This window comes from Myotis myotis, unplaced genomic scaffold, assembly GCF_014108235.1.
Source record: "Myotis myotis isolate mMyoMyo1 unplaced genomic scaffold, mMyoMyo1.p scaffold_m19_p_3, whole genome shotgun sequence".
Taxonomy (NCBI): Eukaryota; Metazoa; Chordata; class Mammalia; order Chiroptera; family Vespertilionidae; genus Myotis; species Myotis myotis.
Window position 1 is genome coordinate 75,287,739 of NW_023416335.1, and position 21,414 is coordinate 75,309,152.

Sequence of the window (21,414 nt, forward strand, 5' to 3'; positions counted from 1 at the left end):
GAGAAACATGGTAATTAGCGTACGACCGCTACCCTTCCCATTGGCTAATCAGGGCAATATGCAAATTAACTGCCAGCCAAGATGGTGGCCGGCAGCCAGGCAGCTTAAAATGAACATGAGGCTTGCTTGCTTCAGTGACATAGGACTCCAACCTTCCCAGCCTGCAGCTGCAGGCCTCTGAGCTGCAACCCTAAGCAACTATGTAACAAATATAGAAGCTAAACAAAACCCCAGAAACCTGCTTTATTCCACCAGGCTCCAGCCAGCAGGATCGCAACATTGTTTCAAATATAGAAGGTAAACAAAGGCCAAAAACCTGCTTTCAGCAGTGTAGGCCTAAGAGCTGGAGCCAAGCCTCAAAGCTAAAGCTGGCCCAGTATAAAAAAAAAAAGAAAAAAAGGAGCAGTTGGGAGCTTCAGTCACTAGCCAGCCTGAAAACAGCCATCATCCCCTCACCCAGTCTGGCCAGGCACCCCAGTGGGGAACCCCACCCTGATCCAAGACACCCTTCAGGGCAAACCAGCAGGCTCCAACCTGTGCACCAGGCCTCTATCCTATATAGTAAAAGAGTAATATGCCTGCCAGCACCGGGATCAGTGTGACAGGGGGCAGCGCCCAAACCCTGATCACCCTGCGGCTCTGTGTGTGACAGGGGGTGGGGCCACAACCTCCCTATCTGCCCTGCTCTGTTCATGACAGGGGGCGGTGCTCCAACTCCCCTATCAGCACTACTCTGTGAGTGACAGGGGGGAGCTCCTCAACCCCCTGATCAGCCCTGCTCTGTGCATGACAGGGGGGGGCGCCACAACCTCCCCATCGACCCTGCCTTGAGTGTGACAGGGGGCGGTGCCCCAACCCCCCAATCGGCCCTACCCTGAGCGTGACTGAGGGTGGCATCACAACCTCCTGATACACCCTGCTCTGTCTTGACAGGTGGTGGTGCCCCAACTCCCCAATCGGCCCTGCTCTGAGCCCGACCAGGGGCTGAACCTAGGGATTGGGCCTGCCCTCTGCCACCTGGGAGCAGGCCTAAGCCAGTAGGTAGTTATCTCCGGAGGAGTCCCAGACTGGGAGAGGGCACAGGCCAGGCTGAGGGACCCCTCCTCTCCCCCGAGTGCACAAATTTTTGTGCACCGGGCCTCTAGTTATAATATAATAGGAAATATATTGCATAAAGACTCAATTGCTATAAATTCTTGAGTGAATAAAAGGTAAGAGTGAATACAAAAGGAAGGAGAAATGGCAGATTCTAACAAAAGAATAAAACAATATAGAAAGAGTGTTTATTATAATTGCAGGAACAAAAGTTTTTTGGTTGAAAGTGAGGACTCATTATAGGGAGGAGATGGCTGATGGGGCAACATCCAAGAGAAGACAGGAATGAGTGACTAAGAAGGCTAAACTTATAGATATATAAAATTAATTTTTTCTTTGATACCAGACAGAGGAAATTATGATAGATATCTAGGTAGTGAGAGGGATATGAGCATGGCGTAAGAGATTTATGAGTTTGGGTTCACTATAATTTTGATCCTGAGATCCAGGCCAGAAGGTAGCAGTATAGTAACTGATCAATGGAGAAATATTTAATTAGAAAAATTTTAGGAATATCTAAGGAATCAGGATATGATCGTATTTAAAAATATGATTTACATTAAGTTCTTACTTCCATTCTATGTCTGCTACTTACCATATAGCATTTGGTTTATTTTCATAAACCTGTGTTATTACCTGCAACATGAGAATAATAGTAGAATGTACTTCATATAGTTGAGCTAATTAAATGCTTGTAAAGTGTTTCGTATAACCTTTTCAGAAAGTAAGCTGCTAAAAAACATTTGTTATTACTAAGATCTCCTTTTGCAAATTCTTCCAAATTGCTTTCTTCCTTTATGTGGTTTTGCCCCTTATGTGGTTCATTAGTTCTCAGCTGAACTACAGCTATTCTCAGAGATTTACCTCCTTTTCACCACTAAAATTTTACATTTCTGTAGCTATTTTAATATTTTTAATGTTATAGCACTCTTCTGCTACAGATATTTCACTTGTTGTATTGATCAAAGGATATTAAAATGCCTTAGCTTAAATGCTATTACATTCATGAGAGTAGTACCAAGAGGCATTTAAAAGGCAAATCTAGTCTGTTAAACAATAACCACCTCAACTAATTCAGTGTTGCTTTATTTATCCTCACATATATATTTTTGCTTTTTATTGAATTTATGGGGGTGACACTGGTTAACAAAATTCTACAGGTTTCAGGTGCACAATTCCACAACACATCATCTGTACACTGCATTGTATGCTCACCACCTAAGTCAAGTCTCCTTCCATCACCATTTGCCACCCCTATATTTTTTAAATGTTAGAATGATCATTTAACATGCAATATACCTTTTTTAAACATTTTACATGTACAAGGCAGTATTTTTAACTATAAGCACAGTGTTTTAAAACAGATCTTTAGAACTCATTCACCTTGTATAACTGAAACTTTACACCTGTTGAGTAGTAACTCCTTTTCCCTCTCCCCCCAGTAATCACTATTCTAACCTGGTCCTCTCAGCGGTTGGCTATTTGAGATAACTCATTTAAGTGAAATCATACAGTATTTGTCTTTCTGTGACTTCCTTGTTTCATGTAGCATACTGTCCTCCTGGTTGATTCATGTTGTTGTATATATCAGACTTTCCTTTTTAAGACCAGTATTTCATTGTAGGTTTATTGCACATGTTCTTTTTTAAATTATTATTATTGTTTTTTTAAATATCTTTTTATTGATTTCAGAGAGGAAGGGAGAAAAAGAGAGAGATATAAACATCAGTGACGAGAGAGAATCATTGATGGCCTGCCTTCTACACACACCACACTGGGGATCAAGCCTACAACCCAAACATGTGCCCTGACTGGGAATCGAACTGTGACCCTCTGGTTCATAGGTTGACAATCAATGAGCCACACTGGCCAGGCTATTCCACATTTTATTTATTCATTCATCTATTGATGGATGTTTAGATTATTTTCATATTTTAGCTGTTGTGAATAATGTTGCAATGAACATGAGAGGACAGGTGTCTCTTCAAACCCTGATTTCAATTTTTTTAAATAAATACCAGAAGTGGGATATCTAGATCATATAGTAATTCTATTTATAATATTTTGAGGCACATCTATACTGTTTTTCATATTGGCTTTTTCATTTTAAATTCTAACCTATAGTGCACAAAGAGTTCCAATTTCTCCACATTCTGACCAACACTTATTAACTTTTGTTTTTTAAATTGTAGTCATTTTAACAAATGTGAGATTATATCTCATTTGCCCATTTTTAAACTGGGTTATTTATTTATTTTTTTATTGAGTTGAAGAAAGTCCTTATATATTTTGGATAGTTAGTTCTTATCAGACACGAAGTTTGCAAATATTTTCTTACATTCTGTAGGTTGCCTTTCCATTCTCATATCCTTAGCTGTGCAAACACTTTTTAGTTTGATGTATGTAGTTCTGTTTGTTCATTTTGTTGATTGTGCTGTTGGTGTAATATCCAATAATTCACTGGCAGGGCCAATGTCATGAAGATTTTCTCCGAAGTTTTCATTTAGGCGTTTTATAGCTTCAAGTTGTATGTTTAAGGCTTTAATCCATGTTGAGTTATTTTTTGCGTATAATGCAAATAAGCATCGGCTTTTATTCTTTTGCATGTGGGTTTCCAGTTTTCATAGCACCATTTGTTGAATAGATTATTCTTTCCCCATGTGTATTCTTAGCAACCTTGTCAAAGTCAGTTGACTATATATGCATGGGTTTATTTCTGGACTCTCCAATGTGATTTATCTATCAACATGTGTCTATATGTCAGTACCACAGTGATCTAATTACCTTAACTTTGTAAAATATTTTGAAATCAGAGAGTAATACTTCCAGTTTGTTTATTTTTCTTAAGATTGTTTTGGCTATTTGGGGTATTATGTGGTTCTGTCTGAATTTCAGAATTATTTTGTTTCTATTTGTAGAAAATGCTAATTTGATAGGAATTTCACTAAATGATAGATTGCTTTAACAGTATTGTCTTTCAACACTTGAATGGGCTTTTCATTTATGACCTTTGTGTTGAGGTATTTTTCTTCTATTACTAGTTTGTTGAAAGTTTTTAATTACAAAAGGGTATTGTATTTTGTTAAATTTTTGTGTATCTATTGAGATGATTATACCATTTTTATTCTGTTAATGTGATGCATCACTTCAATTTACTTTCATATGCTGAATCATCTTTATATCACAGAGATAAATACCACCGATAAGGGTTATGATGCTTTTATTGTGTTTTTGGATGTGGAGTTTTAGAACTTTGTTGGGAATTTTGCATCTATGTTCATCCAGGATATTGTACTGAATTTCTTTCTTTCTTTTCTCCCTTCCTTCTGTTCTTTCTTTCTTTCTTTCTTTCTTTCTTTCTTTCTTTCTTTCTTTCTTTCTTTCTTTCTTTCCTTCCTTTCTTTCTTTCCTTCCTTCTTTCTCTCTCTCTTTCTAGTGTCTTTATCTGGCTTTAGTATCAGGGCAATGCTAGCCTCAAAAACAATGATGTTTATGTTTTAAAATTATCATACATACTCATTTTTTCACATTTTTATTTCTGTAGGTTAACCTCTTAGAACAGCAAATTAAAATGAAATTTACTTTGAAGATACAATGGAGCTAAAATAATATTTACTAAACAAATGTTTCAAAATGTTAAAATTACAACACATTTTTAAAGATATCCTATTATCATTACCCCTTACATTTTTCAGCCTCTTAATTCTAATTATTTTTATTGTGTTAATTTGGTTCTTATTGTTATTTTATTACATTTCTACTGCAGCACAATTAGTGCAAATGTATTTTCTACATTAATATGTCCCACACCTTTATATCTAAGTTTGTCAAGTAAATATCTTTTTTATGAATTATTTTACATAATTTGTATTTAATTTGAGATCATCCATTAAATTATATCTCAAAAATGTATTATTAGGCAAAACTATTAATAAAGGTATACTTTCTTCTTCCTCTTAAATGTTGTTTTACTCAAAACTTTTTATTAATATTTTGAATTCTTTTTTTAAGGGGAGAATGATGATTTTGATTTTGATTTTAATATATTTTATTTATTTTTTACAGAGAGTAAGGGAGAAAGATAGAGAGTTAGAAACATCGATGAGAGAGAAACATTAATCAGCTGCCTCCTGCACACTCCCTACTGGGGATGTGCCCGCAACCAAAGTACATGCTCTTGACCGGAATCAAACCTGGGACCCTTGAGTCTGCAGGCTGACGCTCTATCCACTGAGCCAAACCGGTTAGGGCAATATTTTGAATTCTTAATGAAAAACTTTACACAAGTAGAAATTAGCATGAGTATGATGGTTGTTTTCTTTATAATAAAATACATATATTCAGATCAATCATCAATATGACAATACTGAAATACTCTAGTTTGTATGAATTTTGCAAGAATTAAATTTTATTTCATAAAAATGTAAAAATAAAATAATATGTTCTGTTCTATTTGGAACACATAAAAATATAGCATTGGTCAAATTTAAAAAGTTTATATATACATCAAGCTAGTGTGGTATGCTGGAGAATGACCAGCATTTGTGGTGAGAAATCTTTAAATTTGTGTCTTCCTCTCCAACTAAGGGTACAAATTTGATCAATAATTTAACCTTTAACTCAGTCTTCCTGCTTCCTCTGAATCTAAGGTTTAAAGAGTGTTAACTAGTAGAAATTTATTACACTTATAATTTCTATGACTTTCGCAATGTAAACTGCTATAAACTAATCATTCTACCTTAAATATTTGCATTTATTTCACACAGATTTAAGGAAATTAAATGGCTCACTTGATAGTAGTAGTTTCTTTCAAATAAGTTAATACTTGTCAAAACTTCATTAAACTGGATAGGCCACCCATGTGGCTACTGGCATTACCAGTGAGTGAGCTTGCTTGAAGGGGATCAGAAGTACAGTAATATAAAAATACAGGATGCTTAAGACAGTTATGCATCTGTTTTACATTGTTGGTCCTTGACTGGATATTCCAGTATTAGTAGGTATGGACAGAATCCCTATCTTCTCCACAGTACAGAAAGTACTTTCAATGAAACAGACCACAACATTGCTAAATATGAGGTAATAAAATATTTTAAAATCATATAAACATGTACAATCCTTTTATTTGAAGAGAAGTAATGCAAAGTGAAAGTTTCTGCCACCTTGATGTACTCTGTGTGTGCTTTTTAATCTATTCTCACTTTTTATGTAACAGTCAAAGATATAAAGTAATGTTCCTTTGGTTAAACAGCCTTTCAAATATTTGCCATACATTATTCTTCCTTGGCTCATTTCATTGCATGAATTAATTTCACTTCTTTTTGATACTTTTATTATCTTTTCTCTCTTCCTGTATTCAGAAATGACTTCATATATTTTAAATGTTAACTGGATTGTCCTTGGTAGTTCCCTTTACATCAAAGCTTATCTACATGATGCCAGACATTTCATTTGACACATGACTTCCACAATACTAGCGGATAGACTTTACTAACACATATTGGGCCTTTGATGGCCACAGCTTAAATTATGGTTTTAGGGCAATGAAAGGTATTAAAATAGTCTAATTTTAGTTAATTTTGTATTAACATAAACTTGAAGTTCTACCAAAAATAATAAATATTTTCCAGTGGGTATAAAACCAGTGAACAATAATAAGAAGTGTCAGATTACAAACAACGTTCACATTTTCTAAATTATCTACTATTTGTTTTATTTTCTATCTTATTCTAAAATGTCAGTGTGTTTTTTTATTGGATGTGTACTTTGTTTTAAAAATTACCATTTTATTCCATTGGAGTTACAGAATAAGTTCAAAATACAACTGGGTAAGTATATAGTCTATAGAGATAGCAGGAAACTGGTAAAATTACTTTACAACACATCACAAGACATAACGCAACATGTCACATAATAAATGCATGTGGCTTTTATTAAATAAAACCTAATAATGCTAGCCACTCTAAGTTAGAAAACCAGGTAGGTCAAGTAGGAAAAAGTGTGTATCTCAATTTATTGCCAAAGAATCCTGTACAAGATTTTTCACAAACCATTCATACTGCATTTAAATATATCTCACTTTAATATTATTTCTCCAAAAGAGAACTTTTTAATGATATATATTACATAGCATAAATATATTAACCATAAAGTTACATACCTGAAAATCATTTATATTTTATTTGCATTAATTAACAAATTTTAGGTGCATGCTATACACATTTCACATTTGAAAACATAATAGGGCATTTTTTCTTTGATAGTTGCTGATATAAAAAGATAAAAAAACTAAGAATTAAAGGAAGAATTAATCTTGTTTAAATGTACGTATTAACCAAAGCAATCTATAGGTTCTATGCAATTCTTATCACAACTCAAATGGCATTTTTAACAGAAATAAAAAAACAATCCTAAAATTTGTATGGAACCATAAAATACTTCAAATAGACATATCAATCTTGAGAAAGAACAAAGTTGGATGCATCACACTTTCCGATTTCAAAGTATGTTATAAAGGTGTAGTAATCAAAACAATTGGGATTGGTATTAAAATAGACAAATAGGTCAATGTAACAAAATAGAGAGCCCAGAAATAAATCATGAATATATGGTTAATGTATTTATAATAAAGGAACTAAAATGTATAATGGTAAAAGGTTATTCTCTTCAATAAATGGTGTTGGAAAAATTGGACAACCACATACAAAAGAAATGAAAATGGATACCTATCTTACACTATACATAGAAATAAGCTGAAAATGATTAAAGACTTGAATGTAAAAGCTGAAAACATAAAGCTCCTGGAAGAAAACAACAGCAATAAACTCATTAACATTGTCTTGGCAATGTTTTCTTGTATTTCACACACACACACACACACACACACACACACACACACAGACACACACACACAGACACACACACACACACACACACACAGACACACACACACAGACACACACACACAGACACACACACAGAGACACACACACACACAGACACACAGACACACACACACAGACACACACACACACACAGAGACACACACACCCACACACACCCACACACACACAGACACACACACACACAGACACACACAGACACACACACACAGACACACACACAGACACACACACAGACACACACACACACACACACAAACACAAAGAAAACAAAACCAAAAAGGAAAGGAGTACATAAAAAAGGGCTTCTTTCTTCATAGCAAAAGAAAGTATCAATAAATTGAAAAAGCGACCTATGAAATACAAGAAAATATTTGCAAACCATGTATGTGATAAGAGGTTAATCTGAAAATAGATAAGAAACACATTATAACTCAATAGCAAATAATTCCAACTTAAAAAAGGTCAGAGGATCTGAGAAAACATTTTTCCAGAGGAGACATACAAATGCTCAACTGGCACATGAAAAAAAGTGCTTAGCATCACTAATCATGAGGGAAATGCAAATTAAAATCACAATGTGATATCAACTTATAGAATGAATATTATGAAAAAGACAAGAGATACCAAGAGTTGGCAAGAATGTGGAGAAATGGGACCCCTTGTGCAATGTTGGTGAGAATGTAAATTGGTACAGTCACTATGGAAAATAGTACTGTATAAGGTTCCTCAAATATTAAAAATAAAACTACTATGTATTTTAGCAATCCCACTTCTAGGTCTAGATATCCAAAGAAAAATAAAAACAGAGATATTACCACTCTCATGTTCATCACAGTATTATTCATAACAGCCAATTTATAGAAACTAAGTTTAAGTGCCCATTAAAAGATGAATGGATAAAGGATATATAATAGAACATATATTATATAGAGTGGGATGTATAATGGAATATTATCCAACCATAAGGAATAAGGAAAGCCTGCTTTTTATGACAATATTGATGAATCTTAAAGGCATTATGCTAAATAAAATAAGCCAGACAGTGAAAGTATATACTCAAAGTACCACTCTAGATATGTGGAATCTAAAAGAAAAAAGAACAAAAAGTCATGGAAACTGATATTAGAAAAGTAGGGATTGACAGAAATAGGGAGAGCTTGGTGAGGGTACAAACTTTCAACTATAAGGTGAATAAGGTCTGAAGATGTAATATAAAGATGGTGACTAGAATTGATGACACTTTATTGTATAATTGAAATTTCCTAAAATAGTAGAAACTTAAATGTTCTCACCAAAACACAATGTTTATATAAATACCAAATCACCATATGTTCACATTAAATATCTGATTATTTTATTTGTTAATTACACATCAATAAAACTGAAATTAAAGAAAAAAATTATTAAATTGTAATATTGGAACATTTAGGAATACTACCATATTAACTATTGAGATAGAATGTTAATATCCTTTAAAACAGTGATGGCGAACCCATGACACGCGTGTCAGAGGTGACACGCGAACTCATTTTATGGTTGATTTTTCTTTGTTAAATGGCATTTAAATATATAAAATAAATATCAAAAATATACATGTTTGTTTTACTATGGTTGCAATTATCAAAATATTTCTATATGTGACACGGCATCAGAGTTAAGTTAGGGTTTTTAAAAAATGCTGACACGCCGAGCTCAAATGGTTCGCCATCACTGCTTTAAAATGTTCTAATGTTAAAGTTCTAAATGAAGTTAATGAGCACATTATTGCTGATTGTTTAAGGCAAACTATAAAATAATTTGTAGGAGTATCAATTTGTATTATGTAGCATGAGAGATTATTTGGTTTAAAAAAACACTAGTGATTAAAACTTTCTTGGGCCCTGGCCAGTGCTGCTCAGTTGATTGAGCATGCTCCTGTGCAACGAAGGTCTGCAAGTGGTTCTATTTCCAGTCAGCACATGTGCCTGGCTTCCAGGCTCAATCATCAGGCAGGGGCATGCAGGAGGTTAGCATGTCAACATTTCCGCTCTCACATCAATTTTCTCTCTCTCCCTCTCCCTTCCTCTCTCTCAAAATCAATAAAACATCTTTTAAAAAAAAAACTTTCTTGGTTGAATAAATTTTCCAAGTGTAGAATTCTGATACTGTTTTCATTTGCTGCTCCCTTTGAATAGGCTTCTTGCTCTCAATGCACTGCTCTATAGTAATTTAAGCCATTTTTCTAGAGTTTATGATTTCCCCCATTAATATAATGATTTTTTTGCTCTATAATTGATACAAATGTTCAAAGGTCCCATTGATTCTTAGTGGTTCAAAGATCCCCAGATCTCCTTGTCTGTTTTAGTGCTTGATTTTATTTCTATGTGGAAAACAGCATGGAGTTTCCTCAAATGTTTTCAATAGCACTAACATATGATTCAGTAATTCTATTGTTGGGTATATACAGAAATCAAACAAAATCAATATCTCAAAAAAGGTATTTGCACTTCTTATTCACTGCAGCATTATTCACAATAGCCAAGATATGGAAATGATTTAAGTGTCCATCAGCAGACAAACAATTAAAGAAAATGTGATATATAAGGAGGCAGTGAAATATGATTCACTTTTTAAAATGAAGGAAAACAGACTTAGTAAAATAAGCCAGAGGGAAAGACTAATATTGTATAATCTTATATGTTGAACTTAGAAATGTATAACTTATAGAAGCAAGAGTAGAATGGAGGTTGTCAAGAGTGGGAGGTTGAGAAACTAGGAGTGTGTTGGTCAAAGAATACAAAGTTCCATTTATGCATAAGTAATAAATACTGGAGATCTGATGCACAGAATGATGACTTTGGTTAAGTCATCATTCTGCACATTGTATTGTATAACTGAAATTTGCTAGAAGAATAGACCTTGAGTGTTTACACCACACACGCAACCCGCACACATATGCACACACAGTGTGTTGTGTTCGAGGTGATCTATGTGTTAAGCAGACCTAATGACAGGATGTATATGTATTTGAAAACATTATGTTCTTCATCATAAATATGCATATTTTTGTCAGTTATAACTCCATAAAGCTGGGAAAAAAATTTTAATGAAAGAAAAAGCACTAAAACATGTCAGAGCTAGGGATTGGCACTGAGAAATAATTTTAGTGAAGTCTCTGACAGATAAGGACTTAAAACAATTGATTTCTAACCCCTGTTACCTAGTTTCATAGCACTGAATTTTTCTGAAGGTAAAAATAACACATGCAATTGTTTCATATGTTTTTATATGTTTCAATTGATATCTTACTTTGTTTTCTGAGTCATATCTCCCCAACTATCTACAACAAAAGACTCTGGAGCATTGCCGTGCCTTCCCTCATATAATCATGTTCTCCTCAACACTCTTCTCTCTAATGCCATCTGTGTAGGAACACTTACCCCTTCAAACTAGACAACAACCACCTATTCCCCTGATTCACAGCATGAACAGATTAATGTACTGATTGCAACATTTTATATGCCAACAGAATCCTTTACTGTCTCCTGAAATAAGCTGATTCAGTGCCATTTTTTGGCATATAAATTGAAGTAATGCTATGTTTTAAAATATATTTATTCAAACATTATGTTTACTTCATGTATCTGGTTTTATCTTGTTAACGGTAAAATGGTTATTATTTTGTGACCTCTTATTCTACTTCAACATGAGTATATAAATGTTGTTAGACAGTTTGCACATTTGCTTTCAGATACAGTCAGTGCCAAAGGCCAGACTACAGTGCCATAAAGAGGAAATAAGTCAAACAAATAAAGAGTAAAATATACAAATGTCAAATAACATGTTATGATGTAAATAAAATAAAATGTTCCCTCTTACCCTGACAGCAATTACTTTATGCTCTAAATCATGAGATATGACTATCCCCATATTAAACGTTACAATGATATTAGTGAGTGTAACTGCATTTAATTATATATTTTTAAATGGCATTTCACTATATGACCTTCCATAACAGTGAAAAAAATTCTCTATGACTTTTCTGTCCTTCATTAAATCCTTTTATTTCAGTTGGGTAAATAAAATCAAGTGAACTTATTTATTTAAAAATATGTTTTTATTGATTTTAGAGAAGAGGAAGGGAGAAGAATAGACAGATGGAAACATCAATGAGAGAGAGGAACATTGATTAGCTGCTTCTGGCTTGCCCCCTACTGGTGATTGAGCCTGCAATGAGGACATGTGCCCTGACCCAGAATCCATTAGGTGACTTCATGTTTGATGGGTTAATGCTCAGCCATTGAGCCACACTAGCTGGGCAAGGGAACTTATTACTTATTTTTTTAAAAGAATTTTCAAATATACAAACTTTGCTAACTACAAAATTTTGTGCAACCCTTTATTTAAAAAAATACATTTTGAAACATTTTTTATTTACCTAATTCACTCTTGGGAATAGATTAAACTGGTCCAATAAATAAACACACTTTCCCCCCCCTGCCTTTCACATAGATAATACCTGAATTATTAAAGGATTAATTTCATAAACTATTTTTAAACACCTTTAGAAAAGGAGGCACTGTAACCTCCCCTTGCAACACATTCTAGTGTTTAGGATATTCAGCCAGGAAGTACTTCTTTTCTGAAATGCAAACCTATCCCCTCTTGTCCTATATTCAGTGAACAGAGATAAAAAACTATTCATTGTTACTGTACAAGATCTTTTCACACAACCCCAAGCTAATAATAAATCTCTCCAAGCTTTTTCTTTTTTATGTTTGAATAAACCCATCCATTCACACCTTCTCTGTGATATATTTCAAGTAAAGCTTGTAGGCCTGCTCCAATTTCTTTAGTTCTCATATCAGTTTCCATTCATGTTTTCTAGCCACAAGATGTAACACTCGAGGTTTCGACTAAATATAGAACTTCCTACCTCAGCAGTTATTTGTAAGATTGCTAGAGTAACTGAGATGAAACCTCTGTAGTTTACTATAATGCATTTATATCAATTAAGTTTGGAGTATCAGAACAAGCAACATTTCTTGAAACCACTTTGAGATGACAGAAAGCAGAATTAGCATATATTATCAATCTAATCCTTCTATAGTGGAACCATTTCTGTAGCAGTCTGAACTGTCATGCAACAGGCGTAGTTAGCGCTTCAATCCAAAGGATGATCGTTGATAGTTTGCAATGAAAGTGGCATACAGATGGCCATGAAACAAATGAAAAAATGCTCAAAGTGACTAATCATCTGAGAGATGCAAATTAAAATGATGATGAGGTATCACCTCACACTTGTCAGATGGCTATTATCAACAAATCAACAAATGACAAGCATTGGCAAGGATTTAGAGAAAAGGGAACCCTAGTACACTGCTGGTGCAGCCACTGTGGAAAACAGTATTGAGTTTCTTCAAAAATTAAAAAAATGGAACTCCCTTTTTATCCAGTTATCCCACTCTAAGAATATATCACAAGAAACCCAGAACACCACCAATCTGAAAGAATATATGCACTCTTATGTTTATAGCAGCACAATTCACCATAGCTAAGATTTGGAAAACAGCCCAAGTGCCCATCAGCAGATGAGTGTATAAAAAAAGCTGTGATACATTTATACAATGGATACTATGCAGCTGTACAAAAGAAAAAACTCTTACCATTTGCAATAGCATGGATAGACCTGGAGAGTATTATGCTAAGTGAAGTAAGCCAGTCAGAGAAAGACAAGTATGATATGATCTCACTCATATGTGGAATTTAAGGAACAAAATAAACTGATGAGCAAAATAGGTCTATAGACATAGCATGGAACAGACTGACAAATTTCAGAGGGAAGGCAGTGGTGGGGGAGTGGAAATTGATTAAGCACGGGGGAATTTATATGCATATATATTTAGCCCATGGACACAGACAATAGAGTGGTGCAGGCCTGGAATGACAGGTGCAGGGTGGCGGGGGTCAATGGGAAAAAAACACACACAAAACAACAAACAAAGGGACATCTGTAATACTTTCAACAATAAAGATAAATTTAAAATAATAAAAAATGAATTTTAAAAAAGCTGTTTTTATAGATTATCATAGAGATTAATCATGCATCAACTCAGAAAAAAGATATATATTATTCAAAGAATATTTTTTCATAACAAGGATATTAAATTTAATTTGAACTTTAAGGTCCTGATCCTTTCTAATAATAGACAAACATGGTAATTGACTGTACCTTCGCTACATCTCCCATTGGCTAATCAGTGTGATCTGCAAATTAACCGCCAACAAAAATGGCGGTTAATTTTCATATACCGGCTGGGATCGAAGACTGAAGACAATGTGGAAGCGAAGTGCTACAGAAGGGAGCAAAGTAGAGGCGGCAGAGACAGGAACGGAGCCAAGGCTGCGGAGGGGGGAGGGCAAACCCAGCCGGGGCAGCTGGGAGCGGGAGAAAAAAAAAACAGCCATAGCAGCTGGGAGCGGGAGAAAAAAACCCAGCTGCAGGAAGCCCTATTCTTGCAGGAATCTTCCTGCAACAGGCTTCTAGTAGTTTAATAAAGAAGATAAAGTTTAGCCCTAACTGGTTTGGCTCAGTGAATAGAGCGTTGGCCTGCGGACTGAAGAGTCCCAGGTTCGATTCCAGTCAAGGGCATGTACCTTGGCTGTGGGCACATCCCCAGTAGGGAGTATGCAGGAGGCAGCTGATCGATGTTTCTCGCCCATTGATGTTTCTCTCTCTTCCTCTATGTAAAAAATCAATAAAATATATTTTTTTTAAAAAAAGAAGAAGATAGTTTATCAAACATGGTCATATGAATATGCATTTTACAGGCCACTGATTTCTTAAGTCAGGTGATGACATTAAATTCTTTATTGGTGAAGACTGAACAGGGATACAGGATACAGAAGAGCACTATAGGAAAAGTTTATAGGGTAGAAACAGAAAGGCTAGAATCCCCTGAAATACCTGTGGATCTTTGTTCCATAGTCATTATAGCAGGGGCAGGAATATCACAGAGCTATGTGGACCATCTGTTTTCAACAGTTTTCAACAGCAGCAAAATGGCAAGAGTATTGTAGCAGTAGAGCAGGGGGCCTACTGATTAGTTTTTAAATTTCCTCTTTGTGAAATATTTTTAATACTTTGGACAAGTAAACCTCCCATTCTCATCATTGCTGAGCTAGGAGTCTTAGTGTATGTATCTTAAATATTAAATACTGAATAATAAAGTGACAGATTGATTTCCAGTACTCCACATACCTTCCCAAGCTTTCTTTCTCTTTAGCTGCTTGTTAAAAATTGCCATCCTAATACAAGAAGCTCAGGGTTTCCTTTTCAAACCTTCTTCATAACAAAAGAGGCCCTGTTACCCATGAGAGCTACACCATATTGAATTTCCTGATATAGCCTAAAGTGCATATCTGAAACACTGATTCAATAATTAAATTAATGTAATCATATATACTTCAGAAGTCCAAGTTTTCATTACTGATCTCAGGTTTCACATTAGTGATAACAAAAAAATTTTAACATTTTTGAAACTCAGCTACATAAAATCCTATCTAATAAAGAGGGAATATGCTAATTGACCCTCACACCATTGCAAAGATGGGGGCGCTCACAGCCAATAAGGAGGGAATATGCTAATTGACTGTCCCACCCTCAAAGATGGGGGTGCCCACAGCCAATAAGGAGGAAATATGCTAATTGACTGTCCCACCCTCAAAGATGGCAGCTCCCACAGCCACAAGATGGCCGGCAGGGGAGGGCAGTTAGGGGTAACAAGGCTGGCAGGGGATGGTAGTTAGGGGTGACTGGGCTGGCAGAGGAGGGAAGTTGGGGGGGACCAGGCTGGCAGGGGAGGGCAGTTAGGTGACCAGGTAAGCAAGGGAGGGCAGTTAACAGCAACTGTGCCGGCAGGAGAGGGCAGTTAGGGGCAACTGTGCCAGCAGGGGAGCAGTTAGGAGTTGATCAAGCTGGCAGGGGAGTTGTTAGGGGGAGATCAGGCTGGTAGGCAGGTGAGGAGTAGGGAGCCAACTGTCCTGGATTGTGAGAGGGATGTCCAACTGCCGATTTAGGCCCGATCCTAAAAGATTGGGCCCAAACTCGCAGTCGGACATTCCCCAAGAGGTCCTAAATTGGAAAGGGTACAGGCTGGGCTGAGGGTCACTGCCCCTGCCCCCCCCCTCAGTGCACGAATTTCATGCACCGGGCCTCTAGTAATGTTACAAAAAGAAACCAAAGCTGCTAATAATGAGTTATTCAAAGTTTTACTCTGTATAACCACAATATAATAATAGAGTTAACTCATGAAAACACACATATAGAAAGATTGGAAGCTTTTTAAAAAGAGTTAAGAAGTATATACATTGCAATTCTACAATATTTACTATATTTAAATTGATATTTACAAGAATCTTAATCATGCCAAAACCGGTTTGGCTCAGTGGATAGAGCGTCGGCCTGCGGACTGAAAGGTCCCAGGTTCGATTCTGGTCAAGGGCATGTACCTGGGTTGCGGGCACATCCCCAGTGGGAGATGTGCAGGAGGCAGCTGATCAATGTTTCTCTCTCATTGATGTTTCTAACTCTCTATCTCTCTCCCTTCCTCTCTGTAAAAAATCAATAAAATATATTAAAAAAAAGAATCTTAATCATATTGAAAATGTATTTTCATTCCCATTTAAAAACTGTGAAATACCAATGATATTTTTCACAGAAATGGAACAAACTATCTTAAAATAACTATGAAACAACAAAAGATGCCAAATAGTCAAAGCAATATGGAGAAAGAACAAACCTGAACGTAACACACTTCCTGATTTTAAACAATAATACAAAGCTATAGTAAGAAAACACTATGGTGTTGGCATTAAAAAAGACACATATGTCAATGGGATATAACTGAGAGCACAGACATAAGCCCACACTTGTATTATCATTTTATTTGTGGCAAAATGGTCAAGAAATACAATGGGAAAATGGTGCAGAAAAAACTGGACAGCCACATTCAAACAAATACAACAGACCACTATCTTTTACCATACACAAAAATCAATTCAAAATGAATTAAAAATTCAAATGTAAAACTTGAAACCATAAAACTCTTAGAAGTAAACATAGTCATTAAACAACCTGACATTGGTTTGGCAGTGATTTTTTAGATTTGACACCAAAAATAAAGACAATAAAAGCCAAAATGAACAATTGGGACTACAATAAACTAAAAACTTCTGCACAACAAAGAAAACAATCAACAAAATGAAAAGGCAACCTATGTAATGGGAGAACATATTTGAAAACTATGTATCTAATAAGGAATTATCTAGAATATATAAAGATCCTCTACAACTCACTAGTAAAATAACAATATACTATAGCAGTGGTTGGCAAACTCATTAGTCAACAGAGCCAAATATCAACAGTACAACAATTGAAATTTCTTTTGAGAGCCAAATTTTTTAAACTTAAACTATATAGGTAGGTACATTGTTATTAACTTAATTATGGTACTCTTAAGCTGGCCTTTGCTGAAAACAACCTCAATCTGATTGAGGTACCTTCGCAGAGGTCAACCCCTTCCAACTCTTCCATCCACACTCATCTTGTATAATTGTTTCGTCTATCTCCTTTCGTTCATCCTCTCTATAGGTCCAAACCATCTCAACATACCTTTCTCAGTCCTCGACACTACATCTTTTTTCACTCCACAATATTCCCTAAATTAACCTAATAAACTTTACTTAAAGTTTTAAGTCTTAGTTAAACTATAGGTACATTGAATAAAACTTGATATCATACTTAATAACGATATTATTTATTGATAAAATTAAATTCCTTACAACTAACCTTACAATATCCATAAAATTAAATCATGACAATGACTGACAAACACTAATGTGAACAACGGCCTTACATCTCCTTGGAAAGTTTGGGTAAGTCAGGTTTGTATGTTGTTGTTTTTAATTTTAGGCACGATTCCAGGTTCTCTTCAATAAGACGACTTCTCAATTTACTCTTGATAAGGTTCATGCTTGAAAATGATTGTTCGCATAAATATGTAGACCTGAATAAGGAAAGAACAGCAAACACTAGTTTTTTCAATTGATTATATGAGTCAGGAATACTATTCCAGGTATTAAAAATTGACATATCTTCCTTCTCCAGGTCTTTGAAAGCAGATCACTTGTGCTGTGAACTAAGCTCACATTTGTTTTTCTCCAATATTTCTATATCAGCACAAAGACGTTCAAATTTCGAGCTTCACAGTTCTTTGTTTTTAAAATCCAGAAATTGCATTTCAAAGTTGCCAATGTCAATATTAAAGGGAGAAAAATTTAATTCTGTTACAGTAGCATTGAGAGATTTTTTTTTAACAAAGGCTAACGTCGCTTTGCTGTTTCTGAATTCCTGAACCCTGTTGAGAAAAGCTTCCCTCATATTTAAAAGTGTTGTTTTGAAATAGCAAATGTCAATATCAGAATTATTTTCTTGGCGATGTTTCAACAGGCTTGGAAAGTGAATCAAGGTTTCTCTTTCAAAATCTTGAACAAAAAGAGATAATTTGTTTTCGAATGAAATAACTTCTTCTAACATTTAAAAAACTGTGTTTCCTTTCCCGTGTAGTTTAGGATTAAGCTGATTTAGAGGAGACTTAGCGTCTACCATGAAATAAAATTTTTGGATCCACTGATCATTTGTTAGTTCTGGATAGTGAACACCCTTCTCAAGGAGAAATGCTTTAATTTCTGTTAATAAGGAAGCAAAACGTTTCAAAACGTTTCCTCTTGATAACCAACGTACCTTGTTATGCAGCAGCAGAAGATCTGCGTACTCACTCTCCGTTTCAACTAAAAATTCTTTAAATTGGCGATGATTAAGAGCTTTAGGTATAATGGAGTTGATCATCTTAATCACCAATTCCATAACTTTGCAAATTTCTTCTGGAAATGTCTGTGAACAAAGCACTTCTTGATGAATGATGCAATGGTAAGTATCTCGTGATTAATTTTTTCTTTCAAAATAGCAACAAACCCGTTTCTTACGCCGGTCATACTTTTTGACCTGTCTGTTGAAATTGAGACAATTTTATCGAGTGGAATATGATGTTTTTCAATGCACTCAATCCTCTCCACGTGTTTGACTTTTGAGTGGCAATAACCCCAAAAGTTCTTTTTTAGGACCTGTAGATGAAATAAATCGCACAAAAAGTGAAACTTGTGCTGTATCATTTATGTCACAAGTCTTGTCAACTGCTATTGATAAAGCTGAAACCAATTTAAGATCTTCGACTTGCTGGTTGGTTATATTCGAAGACATTTTGACTGTTCTATCTTTCACTGTTTTAGCAGACGATGGTAACTCTTTAATTTTCTTTAGAATATCTGCTTTGTTCTTAAAATCCCGAAATAGATCTTCAGATGCATTTATGAAACAACTTTTTATGTATTCGCCTTCTGTGTATGGTTTTCCTCTCTTAGCAATCTCTTCACTAACCACAAAACTTGCAATATTAACATTGTTGGGAGATTGCATTCAGTAATTAAATACAGAACTTGATTTTTCTTGACTCTTCTGAAGTTCCTCAACTGCTTTCTTCCTTGTATCACTGACAGGATATTTAGTACTAAATGACATGTGTTTAGTTGTAAAGTGTCTCTCCAAATTTGATTTCTTGTTATGAGCCAAATTTTCCTGACAAATAAGACAGGTCGGAAGGCCATTTAAGTTTTGAATAAATGTGAAAAGTCTCAGTCCATTCAACTTTAAATTCATGGTTTTCACCTTCCGTTTTTCTTTACTTCTTTGTAGCCATGTCAAACAGAGCACCTAAAAAAATGTTTAATTTTATAATAATAAAGCCACCAACACAAAATAATTACAATTCTTAAACTGATGACAAAAATACCTGTAGGATTTGCAGCTGGTTGGAAAAATACAGGTAACTTTATGCTTCGAGTAGGTACTTTTGTCACTCTCACGTGATTTGCTGACATGACTAGCACTAACCACTGCACAATGAGACTGCTGACTGACTGGCTCACTCAACTCGTGCATGAATCACGCGCACCTCCCCAACGCTGCGTATCCCGTGGCCCCGCCTGCACTGCGTCTCCAACACCCCCACTTCTTCTAATGCCATTTCTTCAAAATAGACTCGCCAGGCTGAAAACCGACTTCTGCGCATGGGCCATGAAGTTTCAATAGCACTGTACATGTGCACCCACATGTGGTATTTATGGAAGAGCAACACTCAAGGGGCCAAAGAGTCGCATGTGGCTCACAAGCCGCGGTTTGCTGACCACTGTACTATCGTAATGCATGCATACAAGTTCTTTAGTTGATCTCTCCCTTTCCCCCACCCTCACCTACCTACCCTTTGAGGTTTGACGGTCTGATTGATGCTTTTCTGTCTCTGGATCTGTTTTTGTTCATCAGTTTATGTTGTTCATTATATTCCACACAGGATTGAGATCATGTGATATTTATCTTTCTCTGACTGGCTTATTTCGCTTAGCATAATGCTCTCCAGTTCCATCCATGCTGTTGCAAATGGTAAGAATCCCTTCTTTTTTACAGCAGTGTAGTATTCCATTGTGTAGATGTACCACAGTGTTTTAATCCACTCATCTGCTGATGGGCACTTAGGTTGTTTCCAAATCTTAGCTATGGTAAATTGTGTTGTTATGAACATAGGGGTGCATATATCCTTTCTGATTCTTGTTTCTAGTTTCTTGGGATATATTCCTAGAAGTGGGATCACTGGGTCAAATGGGAGTTCCATTTTTAGTTTTTTGAGGAAACTCCATTCTGTTCTCCACAGTGGCTGCACCAGTCTGCATTCCCACCAGCAGTGCACAAGGGTTCCTTTTTCTCTGTATCCTCGCCAGCACTTGTCATTTGTTGATTTGTTGATGATAGCCATTCTGACAGGGCAACACCTTGAATTTAAAGCATAACTTCAGCCCTAGCCAATTTGTCTCAGTGGATAAGAGCCTCGGCCTGTGTACTGAAGGGTCCCAGGTTCGATTCCAGCCAAGGGCACATGACTAGGTTGCGGGCTTGATCCCCAGTGGAGGGCATGCAGGAGGCAGCCAATCAATGATTCTCTCTCATTGATGTTTCTATCTATCCCTCTAACTTCCTCTCTAAAAAATCAACAAAAATATATTTAAAAATTTTAGTGTGGGGAAAGTTTAAAAAAAATAAAAAATGAAGCACAACTTCATGAATGTTTTATTGATTCAATAAATGTGCTAAAATATATGATGTATTTTAATATCCATTGATGTTAAAAAGAATCAGCAAGGGTACACTTATTTAGCAATAATATACAGTTTTCAAAAACTATTCCAACTAATGCAAAATCAAAATATGTTCTATCTTATGTTAAACATTGGCCTATACACTCATGTGAAAATGGCCGGGGCTATA

General features: G+C 35.5%; 1 pseudogene; it reads right to left on the minus strand.

Moving 5' to 3' along the window:
• The window catches only part of LOC118650454, a 68,106-nt pseudogene extending 48,807 nt beyond the window's left edge, over positions 1-19,299 (minus strand).
• Between the last annotated feature and the right edge of the window lie 2,115 nt (positions 19,300-21,414).